Raw genomic sequence first — 5,793 nt, forward strand, 5'->3', positions numbered from 1 at the left:
GACCAACAAGTGCAGCATTTTTTCCTTTTCTAACACACGCTAGTAAAGTAATGCTCAAAATTCTCCAAGCCAGGCTTCAGCAATACATGAACCATGAACTTCCAGATGTTCAAGCTGGTTTTAGAAAAAGCGAGGAACCAGAGATCAAATTGCCAACATCTGCTGGATCATCAAAAAAGCAAGAGAGTTCCAGAAAAACATCTATTTCTGCTTTATTGACTACGCCAAAGCCTTTGACTGTGTGGATCACAATAAACTGTGGAAAATTCTGAAAGAGATGGGAATACTAGACCACCTCACCTGCCTCCTGAGAAACCTGCATGCAGGTCAAGAAGCAACAGTTAGAACTGGACATGGAACAACAGACTGGTTCTAAATAGGAAAAGAAGTACGTCAAGGCTGTATATTGTCACCCTGCTTATTTAACTTATATGCAGAGTACATCATGAGAAATGCTGGGCTGGAGGAATCACAAGCTGGAATCAAGATTGCTGGGAGAAATATCAATAACCTCAGATATGCAGATGACACCACCCTTCTGGCAGAAAGTGAAGAAGAACTAAACAGCCTCTTGACGAAAGTGAAAGAGAAGAGTGAAAAAGTTGGCTTAAAGCTTAACATTCAGAAAACTAAGATCATGGCATCTGGTCCCATCACCTCATGGGAAATAGATGGGGAGACAGTGGAAACAGTGTCAGACTTTAATTTTTTGGGCTCCAAAATCACTGCAGATGGTGATTGCAGCCATGAAATTAAAAGACACTTAGTCCTTGGAAGGAAAGCTATGACCAACCTAGACAGCATATTAAAAAGCAGAGACATTACTTTGCCAACATAGGTCCATCTGGTTAAGGCTATGGTTTTTCCAGTGGTCATGTATGGATGTGAGAGTTGGACTGTGAAGAAAGCTGAGCGCCGAAGAATTGATGCTTTTGAACTGTGGTGTTGGAGAAGACTCTTGAGAGTCCCTTGGACTGCAAGGAGATCCAACCAGTCCATCCTAAAGGAGATCAGTCCTGGGTGTACATTGGAAGGACTGATGCTGAAGCTGAAACTCCAATACTTTGGCCACCTCATGCGAAGAGTTGACTCATTGGAAAAGACCCTGATGCTGGGAAGGATTGGGGGCAGGAGGAGAAGGGGATGAAAAAAAGAGGATGAGATGGCTGGATGGCATCACTGACTCGATGGACATGGGTTTGGGTAAACTCCGGGAGTTGGTGATGGACAGGGAGGCCTGGCGTGCTGCGGTTCATGGGGTCACAAAGAGTTGGACATGAATGAGCGACTGAACTGAACTGAACCTACTAAGAAGCAGCAGACCCCACCCAGTACTGCGGACTCCACTCCAACTTGCCCGTCCCACCCACTGAAGCCTTAGTCAAGGTTGAGTTCTACAGTGTGGCCCAGGGCTACAGTGTGTGCAAAAGTCTGAACCAACGGCCCTTCCAAGCAGCCTGGTCCTGTGTTCGCTCCATTATGCTGAGGAAAGCCCACATACTCCGCAGCTTCAGTTTCTTCACAGATTAAATGTATTTCTCTCAGCAAGATTGAAAAGAGCAAGCGAGAGAATAATTAGGAAAGCATTTTTCTGAAGTTCAGGAAGGTATTTTTCTGGAAGTAGTTTTACTCATGTATACAATTGTCTCTGAGACTTCTTCTTCAGAACACCCCCCAACAGGGTACGTTTAAATCTAAGCTCATAAGCATCTTCATCACCTGAGTTCCCCTCAATGATGAAAAGCCAAACCTATGGGGTCTCCCTGGGTTCAGTGATGACAGACACCCCCCACCTCCAGGCTCTACCTCAGGCCCATGGCAAAGCCTGTTGATCTATTTTCCCTCCTTAAACCCCAACTTTTACCCTTCCTGCTTGTTTCTTTGATGTCTTGTCTCCATTCTCAAGCACAGGGCTTATCACCTGACCACAGGTAGAGATCTATTTAACACTTAGGATTTGTTTTTTCACTTCTGCCTCCACTTTGTTCAGAGGGAAAAGGATTTGAGGCATTTGCAAATAATAGGGCAAAGAATAGGGATTGAATACTTGAGTACATTTCATGCAAGAAAGATAAAACCTCAGGTGAGGCATGAAGGAAATTTCATGCATACTTGTCAGTAACCTGCTATTCTTCTTTGCTGACAGAGCTCTGTCTCTTTCATTTACCTGAGCTACCAAGTCATGTGCAAAGGGAATAGACCTCCAGTTCTAGGAAGGATCTGTCCTGAAAGTCTAATTCAGTGTTGGTCATTCTGTTCCCTTCTCCTGGTTATTAGACGAGGAAAAGCATGTGAAACAATTTGCCCAGAGGCATGTGCAAAAGTCTGCGGGCACCCTCCCCTTCCTGCCTTCAACATGGTCATGTACTCATGTGACGAATACACCTACCCAAGTTATCCTGGCCCTCTGAAGAGAAGTCAACAACAAAACCAACATACTGAGGCAAAAACATGCAGACAGAAAGGGGGTGGCCTCACTGAGTCATCAAATTAACCAAAACCAGAACCACCTCTGCTCCAAACTTCTTGAGTAAGTCCATGCTTTCCCCAAATTTTCTTTAATATCAGTGGAGTAGGAGTTCCCCAGGGCCCATATCCTAAACGTTGCTGAAAGTTAATATATGAATGTGCATATGAGAGCCAGTTGAAATAGCATTCAATATGGTTCACAATCCTGGCTAAAGCAGAGAGATAAATAAAATTGCAACTCTGTGTCCTAAATATCAAAACCAGTCATTTGCACAGAAAGAAGGAGATGTTTTCTGTGCCAAGACAAAGGAATCAACAATCAAAAAGAGAAGTTCCTCTCGTGGGCTGTTGCAAAGGAACAAAAATTTATATGTTTGTGTTTCTGAAAAATCCTACATGTAGACCAGGGAGGCTGTTCGAGAAAACCATTCCCAAGCAGGCACAGAAGGGTGATGGGGGGCAGTCTTAGCTGTGTGGTGGTTCTGGGTGGCTCTGGGAGTAATATTTCAGATGCTTAGATTCTAGTCCACAAATAAGCATTTTGCAGACCTGCACCTGATAGCAAAGTGAAATGTCCTGAGCAGAATAGGAATATTCCTCAGTTATTCTGTGCTGTGCTCAGGGTCTGGCACACAGGACAAGCTCAATGTATGATATGAAATTTTAGCGGTAAAGAGTCCTTTAATGTATCAGACACTCATTTGAATAATTAACACTGACATTTTTTTGGAGGTGTACACAAATTTATTTCCTTCACTTCAATCTTCTAAATAAGCTAGTTGAAGACAGGCTTCCTGTAGTTGAAGGCCTGTGAAGACATTTCTAGAACTTTCTAAAAAAGACTGAACTTTCTCACTTGGTAGTTCTTATTTGAATAACGTCCTTCTGTTCTAACAGACCATCTGTATTCCAGAGACAGATGTGCCAACCGGGGTCTTCCCAGGGGCCCCAGGTCCAGCTCAACGCTCAGCTCAGATGATCAATAAATATTTGTCATGACAATGAATAAAACATGAGAAAACTTGTTTTTTTCCTATGAAACAAAGCAGACTCAGACATAGATTTGCAATTGCCAAGGGGATAGGGAGGGAAGTATTGGGAGTCTGACACTAGCAGATGCAAACTATGATATATAGGATGTATGAACAACAAGGTCCTACTGTATGGCACAGGGAACTATATTCAGTATCCTCAGAAAAACCATAATTGAATATATAAAAAATAAAGAATATATATGTGTGTGTGTGTGTGTATGTGTGAGTGTGCATATATAACTGAATCACTCTGCTGTACACAGAAAACTAAGACAACATTGTAAATCAACTGTACTTCAAAAAAATTTTTTAATAAAATAATTAAAGGCATGCAATGGGGAAAAAAAATATGGCCTTCCCTGCTGGCTAAGACGGTAAAGCGTCTGCCTGTAGTGCAGGAGACCCGGGTTTGATCCCTGGGTTGGGAAGATCCCCTGAAGAAGGTAATGGAAACCCATTCCAGTACTCTTGCCTGGAAAATCCCATGGACTGAGGAGCCTGATGGGCTACAGTCCATGGGGTCGCAAAGAGTCGGACACGACTGAGCGACTTCACTTTCACTGGGAAAAAATGTGCACTGCTAGTTTTTTTAAAGAATAGGGGTAGAGAATAAGGGCCCTAAATGATTGAGAGTGAAGGTCAGGGTCGAGGCAGAGAGACTGAAAGAAGCTAAACACAAAATTTCCCACCTTCTCTGGCACAAAGGACGATGTGGCTCAGAGAATCACAGAGATTTTAGTTAGGCAAACCCTGGGCTTTGGTAGATGTGTTTACTCCCATAAAATAGAAAACAACCTCAATTTACCTCAAAGTCTATAGTCAGGATACTAATTTTATCTCCAGTTGGAAAGCCTGATTGCAGACCGAGGCTTGTTATAATGCCAGCTTTTCCCACCCATGTCAGCGCTAACATCAAGGATGGTAGTAACAGCACTTGGTTTGCACAGGTGACTGACACGGGTACCACATGAGCCAGTACCCTATTCTGCCACCGGCTCAGAGTCAAGGTCATGTCTGTCTGCTCTCAGATGTGAAACCCAGCCCCCATTAGAACTAAAGGGGCAGCCAGGATTCCAACCCAAATGGGTGTGACTCCAAGGAAATGTCCATGGATGATCATTTCATTCTTGATAACAACCCTATCCAGTTTTCAGGTAAGCAGTTTTAAATGCATCTCTTCTAAAATAAATTATTTTTATTTGTTCCTGCTATTGCTACTAGTAATACTTCCTGCCCTAACAGGTCAAGCCTGCTCCATTAACAGGATGATGTCAGCTTTTGTTCATATTTTCTTTCTCTCTGGGATTTGCACCTCTCCTCTCTGCCACAAGCCTGACTCCAGTGCTGGCAAGTACTCACACAAGACAGTCTGACTACCCAGGAGCATCTGATCCCCTAAGTTTAGATCTGTTGCATGTCCCAAAAAGCAGCTAAAACCTCAAAGGGCAAACCTAACCTTTTTGCTCCTCCTAGCAGAACATTGCTGGTTGCTTCAAGGACATTAGTTACCAGGTTGAAAACTTCATAGTTTATTTCTATCTATTTAAAAAAGAGGGAAAGAAAGAAAACAGAAAATGAATACTGCTGAAATCTATAATCAGTGCCCCAAGCGTCACAGTTTATTAGGTGATGCTGGCCATGTGGTATCTGCAATTTGAAGTGCAGAAAGATAATCACTGCAATTAGGTGAACCCTCTCGTACCATTTGAGCAAAAACATCTCCGAGATAGCTATAAATTTTCTGTTTAATACATGTAACTCTTCCAGAGAAATCACCTTTGTTCTTTGGGGAATAATTGATGCACAGGCAATGCTCGTTAGATGAATTTAACACTCACCTTAATTGGGCACTCCCGTATTTCATTAATTCCAAAGTAGCACTAATTTTCCAAATAGGTGATTAGGATACACAAATATTGCTATCTTATCATCATTGCTGCATAACATTTGTGAACCTCAGAGGCTTTGAAATTTCTCTGAAAATAAGGAACTAAACTGATACTAACAATACTTTAAATTACCATCACAATGAAATAAACATATAAAGTGTCTTATAAAATAAAACGATAATAAAACATAATTTTTCTCCATTACCTGTCACAACATCCTTGTGTGAAATGTATAGGTCAGCTGTATTGTCACCATTTGTAACAAGGAAACGGGATTAGAATCCAAGGTTAAAAAGTCAGGTGAGTGACCCTAACTGGAATTGTTTTCACTTGTTAGTTCCGTGTCACACCCTGCTTTTTACTAGTTGAGAAATCTCTTTCTTTATAATGTGGCAAAATGT

At 42.1% G+C, this 5,793-nt stretch overlaps 1 non-coding gene across 1 annotated transcript; it reads left to right on the forward strand.

The window, feature by feature from the left end:
• The first annotated feature begins 3,859 nt into the window (after nt 1-3,859).
• Nucleotides 3,860-3,931, forward strand: TRNAY-GUA. The gene has a single exon. It is a non-coding gene; the product is annotated as a tRNA-Tyr (tRNA).
• Nucleotides 3,932-5,793: the final 1,862 nt, after the last annotated feature.

This window comes from Cervus elaphus, chromosome 18, assembly GCF_910594005.1.
Source record: "Cervus elaphus chromosome 18, mCerEla1.1, whole genome shotgun sequence".
NCBI classification, from domain to species: domain Eukaryota; kingdom Metazoa; phylum Chordata; class Mammalia; order Artiodactyla; family Cervidae; genus Cervus; species Cervus elaphus.